Genomic DNA, 24817 nt, shown 5'->3' with positions numbered 1-24817 from the left:
TTCCAAATTTAATGAAACCTGTATCCAAGAAGCTCAATGAACCCCAAGCACAGATGCCTGGTGACCGACTGGAAGTGGAGGAGCAGACAAGGGTGATGCCCTTGCTTCTGGCCCAGGAGACATGGCTGGGGTACCATTCTCTGAGGGGGAGGCCTGCAGGGGGTGCAGGCACGGTGGGATCTGTGTCAGCTTTAGGGACACAGATGGAGGTGTCAAGGGCAGCAGGCATGATGGGTCTAGCGTTCAGAAGGCAATGGACTGGAGATAGAAGTCCAGGAGGCCATGGACTTGGTGGGTCCTGCCGGAGAGAGCTGAAGGCCAGGGGCAGACCCCAGGACACACCATCAGTTAATCAAGAGGCAGAGCCCGAGGGCCACATGGGGAGCTGAGAAGGGACATGCAGAGAGGGAGTAGGGAAACCAAGGAGCATGGTACCCAGGTGGACTGGCCCTGCTGAGAGACTGGTCTAAAGTGGCCATGTTGTCACTCAGAGGTGAAGTCTGCTGTGGCTGGCTTGGCCCCAGGGCAGGACTGTCTCAGGATATTGCACAGAAAGTGGTAGATGTCCTGGGGAGGGTTGGGACCACAGGGGTCTGGAAGAGGGTGGCAAGCATAAAATATTCTCGCAAGAGTGAGGACTAGATGGGTGGGAGATGGGGTGGAGGCAGGGATGTCTGAATTTCAGACCTCAGAAGTGCAGCCGTGGAAGTGATGACCAGGTCAGCGTGGACCACAGTGCAGGGGCCCAGCTAAGGGCCCCGGAAACAGCAGGATGGAGAAAGGGAGAGACCAGCATATTGGCCAGGGCGTCCTGGTGGTGCCAGAGGAACACTGAGCCTGGAGAGGAGGACTGTGGGAGGCCCCAAAGTCTTCTGAGCATGAAGCATTGTGCCAGGGGTGAGGAGGTGATTCCAGGGACCAGGGTGCAGGAACCACAAAGGGGTGAGGGAGCTGCGTGGGGGTGCAGGGAGAGGCAAGCTGTGGTGGGCGGAAGAGCATCACAGACTTGGGTTAGGAACCACAGAGATTCCTATGGGGAGAGAGAGAAAAAGAGCGTAAGCAAGTTCATTTTCTGCACACCGGGCTCCATCACTCCCACCCAGGCGGGCAGCTTAAGGAAGGATGCGCTTGTGCATGCCTTCACAGGAGCCTCCAGCTCCTGAGAGGAGAGCTCTGGCCCAGCCCCGACCTGGGCCTTGAAGCCAGGGAGGTGGGATGGTGCAAGAGTCGGGAGGAGCCGGGCCCCACAGCTGCCACTGGAGCCCGAGGATGCTCAGAGCAGACAGGCTGGGGCGCAGGTGTGAGAGGCCCAAGCAGGGACGTGGCATGCAGCGGCCTGCCTCTCCACGCTCAGAGGCTCAGGAGAGCCCCTCTTGGCAAGGGGCCCGGGGGAGGACTCAGCCTGCTCGGCGGGGCCACCTGCTGTCTCTTGCCCCTGCCAGCCCTAGAGGCCCCGGGGGGTGCAGGGAGGAGGCCGTTTCCCTGGACCCAAGCCGGGTGCAGGGGGCAGCTGGCCGTCCTGGCCAGCTTCTACCTCCCTCTTCAGAATCTTCTACCAGGTAAGTAGCAGGCAAGCCCTGCCCAGGTCTCTCTGTCCTTTTGCACTCTGCTGAAAGACCGACAAGTGCCCTCCTCCCCCTGGGAGCGTGCTGTGCTCCCTAATGAATGTGGGGTTACACACACCCAGGGTGCTGTGTGTATGTTCCAAACGTGCGTGGAGACGAACAGAGACCCAGGCACAAACGTAAGCAACCTCGGAAACGTGCATGCGCTTGGGAGGAGCTACCTACACTAACAGGCATGTGTGTAGAGGAATTACACATGGGCATATGCAAACACAAGGAAGGCATGAAACCACAAAGGTGAGTACCTGCACCACGTGCATCTGCATACCCATGCATGCCAGCGTGCGCACATGACGCACCCTGAATGCAAACATAGAGCAGATGTCCAGGCACACACGACCATTTCATACACATCCCTGTAGCTCCGTGCATCCACGGAGGTGCCCATTCCATGTGCTTATTCACAGAGACATTCACCCCACACACAAATGTGCACTGAAAACTAAGTGCAAGCAGATGTACACAGGCACATGCAGGACGCACACACAAACACGCACAGAGATGCACGTTTACATAAATGTACACATGCACACACACACAGCCATTTGTGCATATACGGAGCCATTCATGCTTATATATGTGTACGTGCATGCACACGTGCACAGCCATGCCCGGGTACACAAGGCACAAATACACACATACAAAAGTGCACGTGCAGATATGTCCTCATACGTACCTGGATGCTTAGAAAAGCCTAACTAAAGGCGTTCAACACGTTCATGCTACACTGAAAGCGCCATGGGGGCAGGGACTGTGGCCCCTTCGTTCACGGCTGCACCCCTGAAGCCCAGCTCAGGGCCTGGTGCCCAGAGGTTTGCAGAGCCGAACACTGGGAAACAGCCTGGGCAACAGCTCAGAGGCAGGAGGGCGACAGACAGTCTGGGGAGTGGCCAGGGGTCCCTTGTGAGTGAGTGGGGCTGGGATGGGCCCGGTGGCTGGGGAGGGGGGCCTTCAGGATGGTCACTCCTTCTCCTTCCTCCCACCCTCCTCTTCCTCCCCTCCTTCCCCATTGATTCTCCTCCGCTACACATACTGAGGGCAGGTGGAATGTCAGATGGGGCAGGAGGGAGGGAGGTGTCACAGAAAACCCATGGCCTTGCAGCCAGGAGGGCAGGTCTTGCTGGGGGACCCGGCCAGGGTACTGATTTTCTCTGGGCCTCAGTTACATGCTAGGTGTTCAGCTGTAAGAATTTTCACAAAGTGAACCCACCTGTATAACTAAACAGCAACCAAATAAAAATAATAGCACATATCCAGCTCCCCAGAGCAGATGAAGGTCAATTTTTACAGAACCTAAGGCCCCCGCAGGCCCCCGTAAGTTTCTATTTGCCCTCACAGCCAGCAAGGGGGCAGTTCGTCCCCTCAGCTCAGGACCCCTTTTCCGGGGTCCCTGCCACCCACAGGGAGAAAAGGCAGCAACAGCCCGTCAGCCTCCAGCGCTCCGGCCCTGCCTCTCCTCAGCCTCAGGCCAGGGCCCCTGTGGCCAGCGGAGGGCCCACCTCCCCTTCAGCACTGCCTCTGGAGTCCCATTTGGGGAGCCAGGAAATCTTGGGAGAGGGAGCACGGAGACCCCAAGTTTCTATGCCACCCTGCCCCTTTGATTGAGCCACTTGTTGGTAGCACCCAAGGGCCCATAGCTTTAAGGGAAGACTTGAACCCAGGGCTGACCCAGTCCAAAGCCCACAGCCCGTACAGCGGTGGAGATCATTATCTCCATTTCACTGGGGAGGAAACTGAGGCTCAGAGAGACCACGAGTGGAGCCAGGACTCCAGCTGTGGGGGCGAACTTGACCCTGTCATCCCCCCGCTCAAAGCCTTTCTGTGCTCCCCTTCGCTGGGACACTCCAAAGCCCTCCATGATCTGGCCCTGCCAACCTCTCCCTGGGGGCACATAAGGTCCAAACCCCTTTTTGTTGAAGGCCTGGGACAGGGACAGGGACTTGCCCAAGGTCACACACTGGTGAGTGGAGGGACAGGATTAGAGCTCAGATCCCCTACTTTCCAGCCTGGAACCGCCTCCCCTGGACCAGCCTAGTACTGGGAAAGGAGAGGCCTCCCCCACTCCTCCCCTTTCGCTCCTCCCTGGAGGCTGCAGAGGCGAGCTGCCCTGAGCCAAGTGGGCCTGGAGGACCTGACCTGACCCCCGCTTCCTCCCTGACCACTCTCCCAGCCTTTTGATATGTCAGCACCCACTGAGAAGACCCCCCCATCTCCCCTCTGTTAGCTGGGTTCTAGTGTCATGGGGCCATTTGCTGGCTGTATGGGGCGGACAGGGCACCTCCCCTCTCTGAGCTTAGTTTACTTATCTATAAAATGGGGTTATGACACATCTCCTAGAGTCGCTGGTAAGAAATGGTGGTATAAACGTGAAATAAGCCCCCAACACGCTTCGTTCTGGGCGACAAGCCCAGGCACTCCTCATAAAGTCTCCCATTTTATCCTCTCAACAAGCTAGACGTAGGAACTGCCCGGGTTTATACGGGAGAGGAAACTGAGGCTGAGGTCACGCACTTTCCCAGGCAGCAGGGCTCCAAAAACTGGGAGCAGGGGTTGGTCCTCCCCGGCCAGCTCTCGGGCTCTCCAGGGGCAGGGCCCACATTAGGGGCGTTCTCCGCACCCAAGCGGGGCTCCGGGTGCCAGGCCCACGGGACGGGGCGGCCAGCACGGGGGCCGAGGCCAAGCTGGGGAGAGCGGGTTGTAGTGGGGGGGCGCCTGTCAGCGCGGGGTCGGCCTTGGGTCGATACAGCGGCGGGATGAATGGGCGAGGAGAGAGCACAGAGGCAGGGCGGGCGGGGGAGGGGGAGGGGAGGAGGAAGTGGAGGACGCCCGAGGGGAGGGGAGGGGAGGACGAGAGGGGAGGGGAGGGGAGGCAGGGCCCGCCCCCTCCCCCTCCTCCCCCTCACCCCGCCCGGCGGCCCCTGCCCGGGTCTGCAGCCTTCAGCGCAGAGCGCGGCCCCGCGGCCCCGCCGTGGGATCGATAACTAATTTCACCGCAGCAGCCGCCCCAGTTTTTTCCCGATAATTGTGCTCCTGCAGCTGCGAGCAAGGCCCCCAGCCCGCGCGCGGCCCCCGCCCGCGCCCGATCAATTGACACCGCCACCGGGCGGCCGGAAAACTCATTTTTCTCTCCCTCCCCGGCTCCCGGTGGGCGCAGGAGAAGCTCCGCCTCGGGCCGGGGCGGGGGGGTGGGGGGGAGCGCGGGCCGGTTCCCAGACTGACTCGAGTTTGGGAAGGTTTCCAGGGTATCCGATGCAACCGGAGGGCCTCAGTTTCTCTGTTCCACAAGTAAGGGCGTGGCCGAGGACCTGGGGGCTGGACTGACCCCGCCCCCTCGGCTTTCCCTGGGCGGGCCAGCGGTGCACCTGCCCCCCCATCCTTTCTGGGAGGGAGGGCCAACAGCGCAGGCGCCGTGGTCTGGACACGTGGGTTCGAATCCGGCCTTTACCAGTTTCCACTGTGTGACCTTGGACTGGTTTTGCCCTTTGGGCTCTTCCTCTCCGAGCCTCAGTTTCCCTATCTTCCCAAAGGGGCTGGCATAGTCGTCAGTGCGCAGGGTTGTAGATGGGTGTGCGCAAGTGCGTGCCCCATAAATGGCGGTGGTCATTAGAGAGTGGAGGAAATCTTCACTCACTCACTGAGCACCTACTGTGCACCAGGTACTGTTCTGGGCTGGAGGACAGAGCAGTGATGAAGCAGACAAAAGTCCCTGCCCTCGTGGAACTGACCTTCTAACGAGGGCATGAACGATAAACATGTAAGTGAAGTAACTAGTGAGAAGACGAGAAAAGCCATGGAGAAAAGTAAACTAGGGCGTGTGGCATAGGGTGTGAGGAGGGGTTGCAAGGGCAGTGCAGCCCCCCAGGACCAACTGAGCAGGGCTTCATTGCCAGAGGCCCCTTTGCAAAGCTCTGAGCTGCCCCCTTTGCAAAGCTCCCAGCCTGCTGTCTGCTCAAGGTCAGGGAAAGCTGCAGACTTGGCATTCTCTGAGAAGGGTGGGCAGGAGGAAGGAGAGCAGAGCGGGGAGAAGGCGAGATGGGGGGGTGTCTAGAGAGAAGGGGGGTGTGCAGACGGAGAAGGGAGGACAGAGCTCCAATGGCCAGGAGGCCTGGAAGTTAAAGGTCGGACGGGACTCAGGTAGCCAGCCGCCCCAGCTGGGCCACGGAGGCTCAGAGAGGGGCAGAGGCCTGCCCAAGGCCACAGTACATGTGGGGGTCAGAGGTGGGCTCCTGGGTCTTGGCTCCAGACCCTGCAGAAGGGTGAGAAGGGCCAGAGAAGAAGAGAGAAGAGAGGAGAGACTCACGAGGGTAGGGAGGGGTGCGGGCAGCCCAGAGGCTGGGTCAGAGGGGGGCTGGGAGCTTCCTTGGAGCAACATGGGTTGTGTTAGGACATCTTCGGGAGGACTGGGAATGACTCGGAATGACTCAGGGAACCCAATCTGCTGACCAGACTCCCTCCGCCCCACCTCCCCTCCAAACCAGTTACCCAAATCTGACAGAGGAGTCCTAAGGCTTCTGCGTGATGCTGGGTGAGTCAGGCAGGGGGCGGGGCCCTTGGCTGCTGGGGAGGTGGGCTGTTCTGGGGCTGAACAAACCTCAGGACATTCCCCCTGCCTCAGTTTCCTCATCTCGAAAATGGAGTTAGTGGTGAAGTTCTAAGGTTCTGTCTGTCTCCTTCCCTCCGGATTCCTGGCACACCCAGACCCATCACGGGGTTGAGAGCAGTGACTCGGCAGAAATGAAAGCTCGAGCCTGCTAGCAACCGAATGAGGTTAGCAGGGGAGGGAAGGGCTGGACTGGGTGGCTGGGATTTGGAACAAACGGAGCTAGGCCGCACCCACCTGTTTGTTTGTCCCTCCATCCACCCACCCAGACAGTCATTCAGTCATTCAGCACACACTTAGAAGCACCTACTATGTGCGGGGCAGTATGGAGGGGAGTGGGCATAAGGTCCTGCCTCTCCCATCCTCTCCCTCCCCCCATGACCCCCACGCTTTCTCTTGAGGAGTGGTCGAAGGAGCATTGGACTGGGAGTCAATGTAGGACTGATGTCCCCTGGGTGCCCCTCTGTGCCTCGGCTGGACTAACAACAGCCACGTCAAGGGTCTGGCTCCCAGCATCATGTTCAGTCCCTCAGTTCCCCTAAGGCCAGATGAGGGATCGGAGACCAGGACCCACCCAGGGTCCCACGGCCAGGAGGCTGTGCCTGACCCAGTGCCCTGTCCGCCTGTCCCGAGTCTGGGAGGAATGACTGCCTATCAGGAAGGATCTGAGGATCCCAGGCAGAAACCAGGCTACAGCGTTCAGAGTCCCCTTGCCCTGTCTCTCAACTGGTGGCTTTGTCCGCCAGTCATCTCAGAAAGGGCCTGTGTGGGTCAGCCTAGCAGCTGCCCCTTTGCCCACACCCCATGGTGGCTGATGCCCTGGGAGGCCATCCAGGGCAACTTCAGCCTCCACAGTGAGACCAAGCCTCCCTTTTCAGGGAGATGTATATTCAGTCCATCCCATCTCTCAGAGCACCATGGCAGATGACATCCAAGGCCTTACAGAATTCTTGATCTGGAGACATGGGATCCCGTCCCCCTGGGCCTTGGACCAAGGGCCCTACTTTATGGCAAGGAAAGAGCACCGTGGGTGTGCAAGCACGGTAGCCACTCGTCTGACCCTGGAGCGATGGGCCTGACGGAACGCTGGGGCAGCCAGCTCGTGCGACACCCTGTGTCCAGAACCCACAGCTAATCAATGGTACTGTGACCCCCAAAACTAGGACACACGGTCCAGGAACAAGCTGTGGAAATAGGATTGTGCCCGCCTCCATCACTCCAGTGCCTCACTTGTAGATTTGTACTTCTCCTCCCTGCAGCCTGAGATTTTGTCAGAGAAGAGGTACCGGTTCCCTGGGACTGGGTGGGGGTGGGGGTGGGAGAGCTGGAGGGAGGGAACAGGAAGTGGAGGAAGGGAACAGGAAGTGGAGGGAGGGAACAGGAAGTGGAGGGAGGGAACAGGAAGTGGAGGGAGGGCTCCACCCGGCACAGAATGGGTCCCGCTGAACTCAAAGCTGTGACTGCCATCTGACCACTTTGGAAGCCTCATGCCAGGGACCAGCAGGCCGAGACAGGAGTTACCGTTCAGGGGTGGGTCAGCTACCCCAGATCCAGCTGCGGGGGCAATAGTTTGCTTCATTAACAGGCTTGTGTCAAGTCTGCAGGGACTGTGGGTGGCCAGCTCCTTTAAGGGGACTCTCATGGGCCGGGCCCAGTGCAGGGCAGGGGCAGAGCTGAGTCCTGCAATGCATGGACTGTATCGAATACCTTCCCTGCGCTACTTCCAACGTCTTGGCTTTGCCTCTTAATCCACGCCCAGTGGCGGTGAATAAACAGCCCCCGCAGGGTCTGGCCAGACAGCTGCAGGCCAACAGTGCCTCACCCTGAGTGGCATCTCTCTTCCTGCCCTGGGAGTTCACTGATGCCCCATATGGGATGTCCCTCTCCCCATCAGGAACCCGCTCAGAGATCAGCTGTAACACCATTCAGGCCAACCCTTGATCCAAGGGAGACGGAGCTATGGGGTGCCTCCCCCTTCCCCCTTGCTTCCCCCAGGCAGATGGTCCCAAGATGCATTTCATAAGGAATCTCGGACAGCCCTGGGGGCCTGGGCACCCAGGTTGCCTTAATGGTGAACTCAGGAATGCACATTTCTATTGGTTCTCTTTCCTCTCCTGTTTCCCTCTCCCCTCTCCCCGTCCCTCACTCTTGCCCCTGCAACTGTACTCCCAAACAAACTACGTGTACCTCAGCCTTTATTTTAGCCTGCTTTCAGGGAGCCCAGACCAAACAGGTGTTATGGGCAGAATTATGTCCCTAACCCCTCCCCGTGGAATTAGTAGGTTGAAGTCCTAACCCCCAGTACCTTAGATGTGACTATATTTGGACACAGGGTCTTTAAAGAGGTAATTAAGTTAAAATGAGGTCATCAGGATGGGCCCTAATCCAATATGACTGGTGTCCTTCTAAGAAGAGGAGATTGGGACACAGACACGCACAGAGGAAGGATCACATGAAGACACAGCAAGAAGATGGCCGTCTACAAGCCAAGGAGGGAGAAGAAACCAACTCTGCCTATACCTTGGTCATGGGTTTCCAGCCTCCAGGATGGAAGAAAATAAATTTCTGTTGTTTAAGCCATCCGGTCTGTGGCACTTTGTTATGTCAGCCCTGGGAAACCAATACACAGGTATATTCTATTATCGACCCATCTTACAACCAAAGAAACAGAGGCTTTGAGAGGCAAAGGACTCGCTCAGGGTCACACAGCTGGTGAGTAGCAGAGCCCAAATGCAAACAGGGGTCTTTGGGCGGCAGAGTGCAAGCCCTCCACACTAGGGATACTAGGAACCCAGCAAGTCTTCAAACCGCAGCTGGCCCAGTCTCCCCTCCCACGTCTGGGAAGCCCCTCCCTCTATCCAGGCCTGCGCCTCCTTCTCCAGCCTTGACTGTATTGGCCTTGGGAAGCTCCCTCCAGCTCCCCGCCTCTGGGCCTCTGGCTCTGCTGTTGCTGCAGCACTAAGTTTGCCAGCTCATTCCCTCCCGCCTTTCCTCTGAAGTCTGTTCTCCAGCAGTGTTACACACACACACACACACACACACACAAACACACACACACACACACACACACACACACACACTCTCACGTGCGCTCTGAGCTCACCTAAGCACTCAGGCTCTTTCTACCACCTTCCCTCATGCCTGCTGCAGACCAGCCACAGAGTGGCTTTGGGGGTGCCCCCTGAAGACCGCACCTCCCTTACTCCCTGTGTCCCAGTTCTGCAGTGAGCACCCTCCTGTCCTAGCTGGGCACTGTGCACAGAGCACCTCACTAACTCCTACCCCCTGCAGCAGGGACTACTATTGTCTCCATTTTCTATATGAGGAACTGAGGCCCAGAGAGGGATATGGCTCTGCCTAAGGATGCACAGCAATGAGAGGTGGGGCTGGAATTCATCCCAAGTCTCAGGACCGAGCTCTCTCCAGCAGAGGCCAAACTCAAAGAATGGGATTAATTCCAAAATGTTGTGGCTACGACACGGGACTTTCCCTGAGAGTAGGTTATGATGCAGGGCAGAGGGCAGGGACTGGGCATGTGCACCCGGAGGTCATGCCCCTCCCTGCCACTGCCCTGATCCTCCCCCTGTGGGTGTTCCACTCCCCCAAGGACAAGCATGAACCTCCACCCTGTCCACACTCATTATCATGTGGCCGCCTGACGCTGGGCCATGAGGGTGCTATGCAGAGACCCTCAGAGACTCCCACTCGGGGGGTGGCGGGGGATGCTGGCAGTGGTCCACCGTTGTCAAGCACCTCCTGTGTGCCAGGCTCTTAGCTGTGTTGTAGCAATGGAAGGGAGAGGCCGACCAGGGCTGACCTCCAAGAGCACGTGGTCTAGTGGGGGAAACACACACAATGAACTTTCTGATCAGAACAGATGCTGGGAGAGAAAGGCAGTCAGTAATGGGGTGGTTTGACCCAGTCTCAGGAGAGGTTAGGGAGGGCTTCCCAGAGGGCGGGGCCCTAGAGTGGAGATCTGAAGACTGAGTGGCAGTCGCCTAGCTAAAGAGGGAGGGAACGGCATGGCAGCTTGAGGGAGTAGCATGTGTCGTTCACAGGACCTGTGCAGGGAGGGCCGCAGGGAGGGCCACGGGGAGAAGGGGCAGAGAGAAGGCCTGTGGAGTGGAGCTGGTGGAGGCTTCAGATGAGGCTGGAAAAACTCCCAAGGGCTAGGACATGTGGGGCCCTGTGAGCACGTTAGACTCTTGTCTTTCTGTGGCAGACATTTGTGTTCTGAGACCCCTGCACCAGCTCTCCATGATGGAGAATGGGGTCAAGGCAGGTCGGCAGTGTGTCCGGGGGAGACGACCTGGGGTTGTGTTAGCTGGCATGAATATTAAAAAAAAAAAAAAAAAAAAAAGACGCAAAACTCAGCACAGCAGCGATAATAATATCCAGTCCTCACCTGAAACTGACACCACATTTTAAATTAACTACACCCCGATAAAAATGAAAAAAAAAATCCAGTCCTGATTTCAAGCTGGGAGGGACCTCAAAGATTCTTAGTTTGTGGACACACAGTTTTACACACGAGGACACTGAGGCCTGGAGAGAGGAAGTGCTTGAAATCCACATGATTCTGCTGGTTCATTCATTTAATGTACATTTTTTGAGCAATTGCTCGGTGCCAGACACTGTGCAAGAGGCTGGGGACAAAAGTAAGAGCAAGACAGAGCTGTCTTACGGTCCCAGGGTGCACTGAGGCCAAACCTGCATGGTTCTCAGGGCAGGATGGCTACTGGGGAGGAGGGGGGGCGATAACGATATTGACAAAATTATACTCACGAGGGCTTCCCTGGTGGCGCAGTGGTTGAGAGTCCGCCTGCCTATGCAGGGGACACAGGTTCGTGCCCCGGTCCGGGAAGATCCCACATGCCGCGGAGCGGCTGGGCCCGTGAGCCATGGCCGCTGAGCCTGTGCGTCCGGAGCCTGTGCTCTGCAACGGGAGAGGCCACAACAGTGAGAGGCCCGCGTACCGCAAAAAAAAAAAAAAAAAAAAAATTATACTCACGAGCATTCTCCATCCCCAGACACTGCGTCAAACCTTCTATAAACATGATCTTATTAATTGCTACAACACTGCAAGGGAGTGCTGTGGTACCATTTTACAGATGACAGGATTAAAAGTCAGAGAGGTGACATGACCTGCCTCACCCATGGATGAGGGAGGGGCCAGGCCACCCCTCACCCGGCCACTGCACCCCAGCTTGCCCTCCTCCTGGCCTGATCAGGTCCTCCGCAGGACCCAGGACCCCGGCCAGAGCTGGGGGGATGCGGGGGGGGGCTGCCTGGAGAAGTGGTGCCTGGCTTGGTGTCCCTTTGGGACACTGGGAGGTCTCTGCCCCTTCCCCATTCAGTGGAGGAGCCCAGGCTGGAGGATGGAGGTCATGGGGAGGTCAGGGAGGAAGGAAGGAGCAGAATGTGTCAGCGCTGAAGGCTGCAGGCATCCTCCTTCCTTCTCCCACTCTCTCCTCCCCCTCCAACAGTAAAGCAGCCTCCCTGAGTCCACGGTCTGCGCAGGGGAGAGGGGACCAGAGTGGGGAGTGGAGCGCTCTCGCCTCCCCCTGCTCCAGCCGCCCTCCGGGGCACAGTCTTGACTCCACCACTGTCCCCCATCACTACCTGCAGGAACATACGGGCTACACACCCCTCCTGCATTGAGCAAGCGTGCACGTGCACACGCGTGTGATCACAGCCTCCTCGCTCATGTACCCACACCTGTGCATTCACTCGTTCATTCATTCATTCCACAGAGTTCTGAGCACCTGCTCTGGGCTAGACCCCATGCTGGGTGCTGGTGACAGGGGAGAACAAGGCAGTCTAGGTTTCTGCCCTCAGAACAGGACCTCAGAAGGAGGAAGGACGCTCACAAGCGATTATCCTACCCTGCGGTTAGTGCTGAGACCAGGGGAGCACATGGGAGGGCGTTGCTGTGAGGTCAAAGGGCAATCATCCCAGTGGGGGTAGCAGTCAGGGAAGGCTACCTGGAGGAGGTAACCTTTCCAAGACCCAAAGACTGAGTAGGAGCTAGTCAGTGAGGAGGAAAAGGGAAAAGTGTTCCAGACAGAGGGAAGAGCATGGGCGAAGGCCTGGACTCCCACGGGAATGTGACCCACCTAAGGAACGGAGTGGAAGCAGGCAGGGCTGGATCTTAGGGTGCAAGCTGGGCAGTTGGGGAGGTGGAGAGGCTGCAGGTGCTAGATGGTGCTGGGTCCTGGAGGCCATGGTGAAGAGGTGAACTTCTCCCTGGGCCAACAGGGGGCTGTGAGCTGGGCGGTGACAGGTCAAAGGTGAATTTCAGAATACTCATCCAGACTGCATACGTATCTGCACACAGGTCCTGGCACACGCAGACCTGCACATGCACACCTGTCCACAAGCACCTGTACACACATGCCTGCCCACCCGGACACACGCAGGGATACACCTGTGTGCCTGGCCCTGTGCTGAGCTCTTCACACACATGGCATCCAGTTGGGCCCTGCAGCTAAGTCCTACCAATTGTCTGCATTTTACCCAAGAGAAAACTGAGGCTCGGAGAGGTGGGGGGACCTGTCCAGAGACTCACGTGACAGCTCAGCACAGCGGAGAAGCAGCGCCCGGGCTCCGGTCTCCAGGCTAAGCTTGTGACCCCTGGGCTCTGAGGCCTCCTGGTGAAGGGAGGCAGCGGCGGACAGCAGCCCAGAGGGGCGCCACAGCTCTGCTTCGGAAGCACATTCTCCTGTTTCTCCTGCTCACCTCTCAGGCCCCCCGGCAGCCCCAGGCTCGGCAGTCAAACGGGCTAGTTTTGTTTCCTGGAGAAAATACAGATGGAAAGTCCCAGACAAGGACTCCTCTGTGACCCCATGATCTCAGAAAGCTCCCACCTCTGCCCCTTAATCATTTGCATCGCTGCATGTTACTTCTGTTCTTTCTAGAACAGCAGGGCTGGCTAAGACCTGGGAGAAGAGCTGGCGCCACACCCCCGTACGGGTTTGCCGTAGCTGCTGCAAAAAATAACCGCAAGTTTAGTGGCTTAACCCAAACGTATTCTCTCATGGTCCGGGGGTCAGAAGCCCCAAGTCCAGGTGTCAGTACGGCTGTGTTCCTTCTGCGGGTCTAGGGAGAATTTTTCTTCTTCCAGCTTCTAGAGGCTGCCCACTTTCCTTGGCTGTGGCCCCATCCTCCTTCAAAGCCAGCAGCACAGCACCTTCCAATCTCTCTGACTCTGAGCTTCCTGCCTCTCGTGATTACAATGGGCCCACCCGCCTAGCCTGACTGTAAGCCCCTGGAGGGCTCGGCAGTGCTCCTCCCACGTCCTCCTCCCCCAGCCTTTACACACTGCCCAGGATAGGCACGGGGCCCACCACTGCTGCCTAGAAGACAGGGAGCCCCTTCCAGGCTTCCTGGGAAGGAGTCAAGATGCTCCTGAGGTCTTCGGCTCTCTGGTTCCCAACTTGAGGTCTGCCTCTCCCTTGCCAGAGGTAAGAGCTGGCCAAGGAGGAGTTGCAGTTCGAGCTGGTGGGGACCCGTAAGTCCTGTATGAATTCCCCTAGGCCTGATTGGCATCTTCCACTTTGGGGAAACAATGCCAGCAGCCAGTTAGCTGGGCCCCACCAGACTCTGGACCTCTCCTGGGGGCTCCAGGACCTGGAACCAAGGGCACTCCAGGGAGCTTGGAGCAGGGAGTCCCTACTCTGCCATGTCCCTGCTGGGCCACCCATGGGGAGTCTCACCCCCTCTCTGAGCCCCAGGGGCCCATTGGGAAGATGGAGATAATCGTGGAGCCCTCTTCCTGGGTTGTGTGGGGATTCAGGGCAACTGGTTGAGCACGTACTGCGTATTAAGAACAGTTCAAACCTGCAACGTAGACAGGGGCCCTGGCTTACCACGAAAACAGCTATGTCTCCACCTGGATCCTGGAGAGAAGGTGACACACAGCGGAGCGGCTGCCCTCCTGCACTCAGCTGACCTCTGCCGTGAGCCAGAAGGAAGAGCTTTGCGGAATCGGGCAGGAGGCCCAGCAGATGGGCGACGGGTGTCCAGGTGGTGCTGGGCGGAGAGACAACGGGGCTCTCTGGTCGTCTGGGCCTCTCTCCCCGAGGGATGGAGCCTCAAGGCTGGAGACTGGCCCTTCCAGGCCTCCTCTCTCTGCACCACACCCGGATGGATGAAGTAGGAAGATGTCCCCAGGAAGAGCTCCTTGGCAAGACACTCCACAGGGAGGCAGCCGCCACCCAGGGGAGGCGTCAGAGAAACGCTGGTGAGACCACATCCCCGGGCTCACCTGCGTGCTCCCCCAGGATCAGGACACCCCAGGAGCCAGAAGCTGGGGCAGGGCCACCCCAGCGTCCACACTGCCCTGGAAAGATCTCTTCACACTGATTCAGTCCCAGTTTGTGAAGGAGGCCAGAGGCTGCCTCCACGTCGCCCCTCCCCCTTGGTTCTCTGGAACCCTCCATCACAGCCGCCCTGCCCCTCCGTCCCCTCCAAGTGGTAAACCCCCTTGCCCTGTTCAGGAGCTGGCCTCGCTGAGCCCCCTTGCATCAGGCCGGGCTCAGTCCTGGAGGCCACAGCCCAGACCCTGAGCCAGCCCAAGGGGGGAACCCACACTGAGGGGGTGCCCAGTGCATTTATGGGGCACATGGAGATGAGCAAATTCAGTCAGGTCAGTAGTTCATTGTGCAGCAATTTATCAGGCACTGCAGAGAAGTAGAGACATATCAGCTCTAGAGCTAGAAGGCCCTAGGTTCGCATCCCAGCTCCACCACTTACCAGCCAGGTGGCCTTGGGCAGGTGATTTGACTAATACTGTTCCTCAGTTTCCCTACCTTGAGGGTTACTGTGAGGATTAAATGAACGACTGCAAAGTAACGTAATAAATACACGTCAGCTGTTATTATTATCATTATTATTATTGTTATAAGCCAGGAGATGAGAACTGTTGACACAGGCTGCTAGGTCTCTTTTCTCTTCAACCATAAGAATAGCACCCCTGAGCTTCGCTGGTGGCGCAGTGGTTAAGAATCCGCCTGCCAATGCAGGGGACACGGGTTCGAGCCCTGGTCCAGGAAGATCCCACATGTCACGGAGCAACTAAGCCCGTGCACCACAACTACTGAGCCTGCGCTCTAGAGCCGCCAGCCACAACTACTGAGCCCGCGTGCCGCAGCTACTGAAGCCCGCACGCCTAGATCCCATGCTCCACAACAAGAGAAGCCACTGCAATGAGAAGCCCACGCACCACGACAAAGGGTAGCCCCTGCTCGCGGCAACTAGAGAAAGCCCGCGCGCAGCAATGAAAACCCAACGCAGCCAAAAATAAAATAAATTTTAAAAACAAACAAACAAAAAACCGAATAGCACCCCCCATTCTTAGCTAGACATAGAACTGCCTGGCCTAGAGACTACATTTCCCACCTTCCCTTGCAGCTAGATGTGGCCATGTGACCAAGTTCTGACCAATGGGATGTTGGCAGAAGTGCTGGGGCTCACTCCCTGGGAGCCTCCTTAAAGGACAGGGGTGACACCTTCTCCCTTTTTTCTCCTTTCCGGGATTAGAATGTGAGCATGGAGCCTGGAACTGGAGCAGCCATTGTGCACTGCGAGGTTGCAGCTGTGTGTCGAGGACGGCAGGGCAACAAGACAGTAGGAGCCCGGGTCCCCAGTGGCCATGGACTCTCATACCAGCCCTGACTGCCTGTATCTATTTCAGCAAAGAATAGAAACTTTTCTTGCTTAAACCACTACTATTTGAAGTCTGCCCTGTGTGAAGCACAAACAAATCTTTTTTTTTTGCGGTATGCGAGCCTCTCACTGTTGTGGCCTCTCCCGTTGCGGAGCACAGGCTCCAGACGCGCAGGCTCAGCGGCCATGGCTCACGGGCCCAGCCGCTCCGCGGCATGTGGGATCTTCCCGGACCGGGGAACGAACCCATGTCCCCTGCATCGGCAGGCGGACTCTCAACCACTGCGCCACCAGGGAAGCCCACAACCAAATCCTTTTTAACACAGAGATGCAGCAGTGAGGAAGGCATACAGTCCCTGCCTCGCGGGGACTTCAGTTGACTTGAGACTTGTGGAGGATCCACAACCATGTAAACGAAGGAAATAATTGCAGTTGTGACAAGAGCTATGAAGGAAGTGAAACGAGGGAATGGAGAACAGCATGGGGGTGGAAGAGGCACTGACTGACTCTGGGAGGACAGTCCACGGAGGACCTCGGGAGGAGGACAGCTGAGCTGAGATCTGAGGTGGGAGGAGAGGAGAGGTAAAGGGATGAAGATGGACCCCACCCTTCCAGGAGCACAAGGCTGGGGTGGAGTCTGGTGGTCCTGGGCCCCTAGCCTGGTCCTGCCTCTTCCCATCTGTGGCACCCGGGCGAGCTATTTCTCTCTCTGAGTCAAAGCGTTCAGCAAGCACCTGGCACATAGTAGGGGTCCAATGAAAGATGGCTGTTTAAAACACATGGGTGAACCGTGCATGACATCATAGAGGGGACAGAGGCAGAGGGTGGAGGTGTGTTCTGGAAGTCTTCACAGTAGAGGGAATATTTAGATTGGGTCCTGAGGGGGGACTTCCCTGGTGGTCCAGTGGTAAGGAATCCGCCTTCCAATGCAGGGGACTCGGATTCGATCCTTGGTTGGGGAACTAAGACCCCATATGCCATGGGGCAACTAAGCCCGCACGCCACAACTACTGAGCTTGCGCGCCACAGCTACTGAACTGGCGCCCGTCAATCAGACAGCCCGCAGGCCTCAACCAGAGAGCCCGCAGGCCGCAAACTAAAGAGCCCACACGCCACAGTACGAAGAGCCCACGTGCCTAGGGGAAGAAAAGTTCTTCTAGGAGCGCGGATCACACGCCCTTTCTACTTGCCATGCAAGTAGAGCCAGCCCCACCCATCATACCTCCTCAGAGCCTAGCTTCTGGTTTCTCCGTTGGCCAGTCCATTCTAGGTGGGGTCTGAAATACAGGCTGGGATTGTCTTCTAACCCCAATTTAATCCCTCCTGCTTCTTTTGGTCACACCCATTGCGTTCCCTCACCCGGGCAGTGGGGACCTTCTGGGCTGGATTCTGTGGGTTCCCAGGTCCAGCAAGGCCCTGCTGAACCAGGACCCTACCCAGACCCCTTGCTGTCCCCTGGCCTCTGCCGCACCACCCTGCTCTTCCCTCCTGCCGTGAGTCCCCTCTCTCACACTCACAAAATCCAGCCCACCCACTGTGCCCTCTGCCATTGCCACCACTTACTCTCACCTGCCCTGGCCTTTGCTTTCAATTCATCCTTGCCACTTCCTGCAGGAAGCCTTCCTGATGTCTGGAAGAGCCTTTTCTCTGAACCGCCTGTAGTTCTACCATCATAGCCTGTATTTATGGATCTATTTGATTCGTGTCTGTTCCCCCCACTAAGTGATGAATCGATCCTGTCCACAGAGGCATCCACAGCCCTTAGCACAGGGCTGGCCCAGAGTAAGCGCTCAGCAAACACTTATTAAAGGGAGGAAGTAGGAGAATTAGTCCAAACTTCCAGGAAAGATGAGAAAACAGGCGGAGAGGCTTGGCCCAGGCGGGAGTCAGGTCTCCTGCCCCCGGAGTGAGCCCTCCATTCTCTCTCCCTTCTCCCCCCTGCCAGCTTAACCCAGGAGACAACAGACCGTGGGATGGGGGTGGGAGCAGCAGGAGAGGTGGGGGGGAGCTGCAGACAGAATTCCCAGTCCCCTGGGGAGGCAGAAAGCTGGAGCTGGAGCGGAGGCTGAAGCTGGCATCTGGTTTGGCCCACCTGGCCTCACATCCACCTCCACACCCCGCCTAACCACGCCCCCCCCCTCCTGGGGAAGCACCGGAGGGCCCTTTCAGAGCTGCCCTTGGACTTGTGTGCACACACAGCCAGTTATATGGTGCCGTGCATGCATCTAAACACCAGTTCCTGAGACAGAACACCGAAAGCTGTCTTGAGGCTTGTGGCCAGTTTGTTCCTGTATTTAGTATATGAAAGCCCCACCCCCTCCACAAAAGGATGGTGCCTGGACCCAGGAGGCCTTGGTTGGATGGAGTCCTAGGTTTGAATCTAGCCTGAGGGGCTCCCTCTCTTTCCTGAGGCCTAGCACTGCCAGCTCTGTCCCCCAAGCTCTGGGACCTGACCCTTTTGTGGGCCTCAGTGTCCCCATCTGCAACTTGGAACCAGAACTCTGTCCCCAGCCTGCCACTCTGGGGCGCTGGGACAGGCGCGGGAAGTCAGCTGGGTGGGCAGAGGAGAGGGTTCAAGGAGGCATCATGGGACACTGGGGCAGGGAGTCAGGAGGCTGGGGCTTTCTGCAAGCTGTCCGTGGTTGAGCCCCTCTGCAGTGAGGGCAAGGCCCGGGCTGGAGGTGGGGAGAAAGGCCACCCAGCTTTGTAATTGGAGGATACGGTGTACCGGGAGCCTGGAATTCTCTCAGCGCCCTCCACCTCCCCGCACCAGACTGGCTGCCCCTAAGGCTTATTATTATGGCTGTTGTTATTGAAAGATTCCTTTTCCCTGTTTCCCAAGTGCGAACCCACAGCTGATCAGGATGTGGGGGGGGGGGTGCGGTTACCAGAGCGTGGGCTGCCACGGGGTGCGCTGCGGCAGCGGACCGGGAGGAGGGCACCTGGCAGGGCTGGGGAGCGGCTCCGAGGAAGGCTCACAAGAAGAGATAAAGCTCCAACCCAAGAGCTGACCCTGAGGCCTGGAAGGAAAAGGTGAGAAGGGCTTTTCAGGCAGGAGGAACAGCATATGCTAGGGCCCGAGATAGGGCAATATCTGGGAACCACAGTTATTGTCTGGCCCAGGGGCTTAGTGGGAGCATCCTGGCATGGTACCCGCCGGCGGGGCCTTGAACGCCGAGGACAACCCTCTTCTTAGCTCCATGGGCGGGGCTTGGACGTTCCACACCCCCTCCCCCGCCTCCTCCCCTCCTCCGGGAGGTCCGGGAAGGCTGGACCCGCCGCTGCCCTTTCAAGTCGGCCTCCCGGAGGCTCCGAGCTGGCCGGGCGCGGGGGCCGCTGCTACTCCGCCGACATCAAAGCCCGCCGCCCCGGCCTGATCCGGTGGCGCGAGTGGCGGGCGAGCCGGGAGGGAGGCAGGTTTGGGCGGATTCCCCTTTCATCCCGCGGCTCGGCCGGCGCGCCCTCCGGGAGGCCCTGCACGTCCCTGCAGGGCATGTCCCTACAGGGCCTGGCAGTCAGGGAAGGTAGGGGCTGCGGGGGCCGCGAGGCTGCGCTGCTGGGCCCAGCGGGGACAGAGCCTCCATCCTGGTCGGGCTGTGTGACCTCGGGCCTGTCGCTGCCTTCTCTGTGCTTCGGCTTCCGCAGCTACCCTCCTCCCTGCCCAGGAAGCCCTAGCACCGGGAAGATTCTGGGCAGATTCCCTGATGTCTGGATTACTGAGATCCGAGCAGGGAGCTAGGGCTCACCTTAAGCCACCCTAAGAGGTAGCTATACTTATCACCCCCATTTTACAGATGGGAAAACCTTGGCATTAGGAGGTCACACAGCCGGCTAAGTAGCAGAGCTGGGTATTGACCTGGGTTTGTTTGTTTGTTTGTTGTGTGGTTTTGTTTTTTTCTCCAGAGATTTGAAGCTTAGCTGCTGCCTCTGGGATGAGAAGGGCAGGGCTCCCCAGAGCCCAGGCAGGGAACCATCTCAGTCAACACAAGAACCCCAGTTGGAGGTACTGTTATTATGCCCATTATATAGCTAAGGGACTGAGGCACAGAGGAGTGAAGGGTGGGCCTCAGTCTCACGGGAAATGACCAAGTCAAAATTTGAACCCACACTGAGCCGCGGTGCCTGATCTGATAGCGTTGGCCACAGAGAGCAGTGGTGTCACCACCACCATCCCCCACCTCACGGGTCAAACAGTACACAGTTGCGGAGCCTGGAAGTTCTTCTCTGTGCAGGGCCTTATCTGCCAAGAGAGGGCGGTTTTAATGGGCCTCCCCAGGATGTCAGGTGCACTCAGTCTGGGGGGATGGGATGGGTGCCCGGGTATCAGGCAGATGCCACCCCAACCCAGAGATTTAGAATTCCTCCCTGGAAAATCAGATAATCAAGGAAGTCACGTACTGTGAAATGAGTGTGATCCTTGCCAGAAACCCACAGGGAGCACCAGAGAATCGTCACACGGCACCTTACAGGCAGGGAAACTGAGGCGCAGAGCACAGCAGGGAGCCCCCTCGCCCAACATTTATCGAGGGCCTCCTGTGTGGTAGGGTCTGGGCTGGGGACCTGTTCAGTCCCTGTGCTCCCGGAACTCAGGGTCCGCTGAGAGTGGTCCTCTGTGCACCAGTCATGTAACCATTGTTCGGTTCTGATCCAGGAGGGCTTCCCTGAGGAGGAGACATCTAAGCTGAGGCCTGATGTTTAACAGAAGTCAGTGAAGCTAGTGGGAAGAGCATGTCAGGCCGAGGGGAAAGCAGGTGCAAAGGCCCTGAGGGCGTGAAGGGGTCTGGCCTGCTGCAGAAGAGGGGAGAAGCCACGGAGAAGGCGGAGGGGCAGGACCTCACGGCTTGAAAAAGCCTGCGTGGGCCAGGTCAGTGCTTGGTGGCAGGAGAAGAGGCAAGGTGGGGGGAGGGGAGAGTGAAGGCCGCAACCACGTGGGTGACACCCCAGGACTTCAGGTCTCCTTGGGAGATCCCCGGCTGGGAGCAGGATTGAGGTGGGAGCGGTCTCCAGCCCTGTTCTAAACCCAACTCTGTTGAGCTACTAAAAGAAGAAGGAAGGAGATCAGAAGGGAAAATTCGCAAGTTAGATTTACCCGCGATTCTATCAAACCACCAAAAGCTGTTGGAAAATAGTATTAGGGTCTTAACTCCACAAACGTTGAAAATCCCAGCCTCGAAGGCCCGTGGAGGCCCGGCCCTGTCCACCCTGCACTGGGGCAGGAGGGAGGGGCCAACTGGATTGGGCAGCCTGGCCTGGTCTGAGGGCTCAGCCCACATGCAAACTGGGTAGAGCTGGTGGCTCCCCAAGACGGGGTCTGGGCTTCTCAGAAGTGCGCTGTGTACAGGGTAGAGTTGTTTCCACCCTGGTCTTTGCCTTGTTTGTGGAGGGGGGAGGGGGGCTATGGGGGAGGGAGGGAGGATGGAATAGGGAGGGAGACAGTAGCAAGGGAAGGAGGGAAGAGGGGCGAGGGAGGGAGAGGAGGAGACTGCCTCGTGCTGGGTGGCAGTCTTCCAGGGGTGTCTGCACTGTGGGACACCCACTTTGGTTCCTTCCCTCAAAATAATATCAGATCCCGGGATGGTGGAGCCGGGACGCTGGCCCTGAGCCTGGGGAATCTCCAGGTGGGTCTCATCTGATCCTCACAAGGACTGGACCCCAGTCGTGAAGCTTGACCAGACCCCCAAGCCTGGGTGCCTGACCTGGGGCTCCCCACGCAGACTCTCCCTGGCGCTAACCCACAGGTGTGCTGAGGCACTGTGTGTGTGTGTGTGTGTGTGTGTGTGTGTGTGCCCTCACGCACACGCGTATGTACCTGCGCACACATGTGTGTATGTTAAGGTTAGGTTAAGAGTACAGACTGGCTGGACTGGCTGGGCTTAGATCCTGGCTTAGCCCCTTACCAGCTGTGTGACGTTGGGTGAGTGACCCTCAATCATGGGGCATATGTGAGTTATCTGAGGAACCCTGCGGTACAGCCCTTGAAACAGAGTAACTGCTTAATTCTGGCTATTACGATTATTATTCCTTATTATTCCAAAAAGGCTGACGGTGGGATTCCTTTAGGAACGCGTTCTAAACTGGAGGGAGGGGGTCTGTGGATGGGCCCCAGGAAGTCCTAGAAGCTCCTGGAACTGACTGCAAAGCTTCGTGCGTGGGTACATTTTCCTGGACAGATAAGGTCCTTGGCTTTCGTCAGAAGGTTTCATGACCACCCAGAGTTGCGCCTTCCTTCGCCAGCGTCCATGGCACCCCCAGTGCTTGGAGGGCCCACCTTCTGGGGCTGCCCGTTGCCTGGGGTTGCTCGGCAGGGCAGGCGGGTGTCGGGCTGTCCTGCTGACCCACCACTGGCACCCACACTTGGGAGGCCGTGTGTGCCCAGGGACAATGAGCCCCCAACTCAAGGGGGATTATTTTTTAAGGTTGAGACAACGCAGCGCGTTGTAGCTAAACCAGCTCCTTTCTCCGGGATGGGGGAGGCTCTAACACAGATTTCAAAGGCGAGCTTTGAATAAACAAAACACAATAAAAATAACCTTAGAACCCAAATGCTGAACGGCAGCCCCAGGCACATTGAACCAGCTGATGCCAGCCCTCTCGACAGGCACAGCCCACCAAGGGGCGCCTGCCAGGAGCCTCCATGCATCTGGGGCCTAGGGGAGATGCACCCACACCTGCCCCCCTCCCCCGAAGGCCACCTGGCTCAGCCCCACCCTCCAGGCTTTGCTGGGACTCCCGCCAGCTCCATCCTGGTGGCTCTGTCAGGCTGGAAGGGTCCTTGGCCCAATTTTCACCTGCTGAAGTCAGGGGCCTCCCCCTCTGGCATCAGGGAAGCTGTGATTATATGGCAAGGGGCAGTGCCCCTCCCCCAGGGAAATGTGAACCTGCTCCTGGGAGGTAGTGCAGCTTTGCAGGTTCCAACCTTGGTTCAGCTGTGTGACCCCAAGATGGTGGCCACACCTCTCTGAGCCTCATGTCGAAATGCAGATCATCACAGTACCTCCTTCACGGGATGGAGCTTTGGCTCCCTCCACGGTAGTCCTTGAAATTAGGACAGGAGAGAGGCTGTCAGGGAGGCCTGGGCATATATGAGCACGTGGAAGGACCATGAGTCTCTGTACACCAAGGCCAGGAGCCACGCCTGGGCCACCAGAGCACCCACACTTGCTGTGACACTCTGGGTCTCAGTTTCTCCATCTCTACAATTAAATGACCTTGAAAGAGGCTTCCCCGATTTCCTAGTTAGACTGACGAGTGGAAACACTAGGGCAGAAAGTGTGTGCGATACAGCATGTGTATAAAATCGACACCGCACCAAAAAACAAACAGAAAACGTCAGTATCACCATACACAAATACACGCGTGTAAGCACTTCCTTGTATGATGCAGAATAACTCAGGAAGGTGCCCAGGAAACGTTGTTACCTAGTGGGAGGGGCCAGGGCCTGAGCAGGGCTTTCTTCTCTCTGGTTTCTGGCCTCTGCCTACCGACGCTGGGCATGCGTTAGTCAGTCGATACAGACATGCAGGGGTATTTTTAAAGTCCCCTTGGAGATTTGCTGGTCCTGACCTCCTGCCTCATGCTGACCCAGCTCCCAGGGAGCTGCCCTGAGGGAGCTGGGGACCCATGAAAGGATTTGGGGTCAGGAGAAAGCCTACTCCTAAGCCGACGTGTTACTGCCACCTCCAGCAAACCTCGTGGACCCTCCTGCCAGCCCTCCCTGTAGTCCCAGCCCAGCATTCACCACAGTGTAATGTCTGTGTCCAGGACCAAGCTATACAGTTTGCAAGGGCCCAGGGCAAAGTGAAAATGTAGGGCTCCTTGCTCAAAATTAATTAAGAATCTCAAGATGACGGCGTTAAACTCAGTGGAGGGTCCTTTTAGGCAAGCCCCTGTGTGGCTGACTGCAGGGGTCACACACTGTGAGCCCAACCCCATCTGTATCTGCCTGGCCACCACGATGTGGGCTCCCTGAGGCAGGAGTGTGTCTGTCTTGTTCACAGAGCCTGGTACACAGTAGATACCCAATAAATGTGTTCTGTGAATGAATACGGGAGAAGGAACAGAACTGAGGTGTGGGCGGAGTTTACCATTGATAGTCAGCCTGTGTATGCTGGCTACAGTCCTGCCCTCCTGGGCCTTTCCCTCTGGGCCAGAGGAAATCTGGGGCTAGTTTTTCTGGAGGAGGAAACCCTCACCTCAGAGAAGGCAGCTGCCCTGTGCTCCCCTGCACACCTGCCTGTACATCCCTCATCACAGCACTTCTCACTGACTTCTCCTCTGGAGCTCAGCTGTGTGACCCTGGGAAAGTGACTTAACCTCTCTGTGACCCGGTTTTCTCATCAGTCATATGGAGCTAAGGGTGTGCCTACTTCACAGAGCTGCGCCCTCCTTCATGGATCAGTAAGCTCTGAAGCATGGCAGTCTTTGGACCGATGTCTGTACAAGGACCTGCTCGATAGCCTTTGTCACTGTGCCTCTGTGATCCCCGGCGAACTCTGAGCTCCGTGAGGGCAGGGCCCAGGTCTGTCTTGCTCACGTGGACCCTTGGTTAACATGATGGAATGGCTGTGGGCTGTCAGCAGTTACTCGGGAGCCGCCCTGGGGAGGCATCGTCCCCTGGAGAATGCACACGAGGGATCCGGGCTGCCTGGGCCAGCAGGTCCCTGGAAGAAGATTCTTTGGGGTTTGCTGTGCCCTGCAGCTGGGGGAGCTGGAAGCCAGCCCAGAGCCCAGATGGGGGCTCCCTGCGAGCTTGCGGGTGTCACCGCCATCCCCAGGGCTGCCAGGTGCAGACAATAAATCCGGAAACCCTGGCGGGTGAGTCATTAAGGGTCCCCAAGGCCTCATGATGGGAGATGGCAGATGAGCCGCCCCTGGCTCTTTGGGTCCAAGTGCCACCACTCAAGAGGGTTCCAGAACCCAGTGCTGG

The 24817-nt window shown here is 57.8% G+C and overlaps 1 protein-coding gene and 1 long non-coding RNA gene across 2 annotated transcripts in view; both read left to right on the top strand.

Annotated features, from left to right (window-relative positions):
- The first annotated feature begins 6045 nt into the window (after nt 1-6045).
- Nucleotides 6046-8716, top strand: LOC115843005 (uncharacterized). The gene is made up of 4 exons (XR_009564163.1): nt 6046-6150; nt 6324-6392; nt 7389-7507; nt 8636-8716. It is a non-coding gene; the product is annotated as an uncharacterized lncRNA (long non-coding RNA).
- A 10114-nt stretch (nt 8717-18830) lies between these two features.
- NTMT1 (N-terminal Xaa-Pro-Lys N-methyltransferase 1) overlaps nt 18831-24817 on the top strand; it is a 28906-nt gene continuing 22919 nt past the window's right edge. Inside the window, exons 1-2 of the mRNA XM_060300318.2 lie at nt 18831-18924; nt 19795-19894. The gene's annotated coding sequence lies outside the window, so the exon portion shown is untranslated. The remainder of the gene's footprint in view (nt 18925-19794; nt 19895-24817) is intronic.

This window comes from Globicephala melas, chromosome 6 (assembly GCF_963455315.2).
Source record: "Globicephala melas chromosome 6, mGloMel1.2, whole genome shotgun sequence".
Taxonomy (NCBI): Eukaryota; Metazoa; Chordata; class Mammalia; order Artiodactyla; family Delphinidae; genus Globicephala; species Globicephala melas.
The sequence above is the reverse complement of the archived record's forward strand: the minus strand, read 5'-3'. Positions and strand labels throughout refer to the sequence as shown.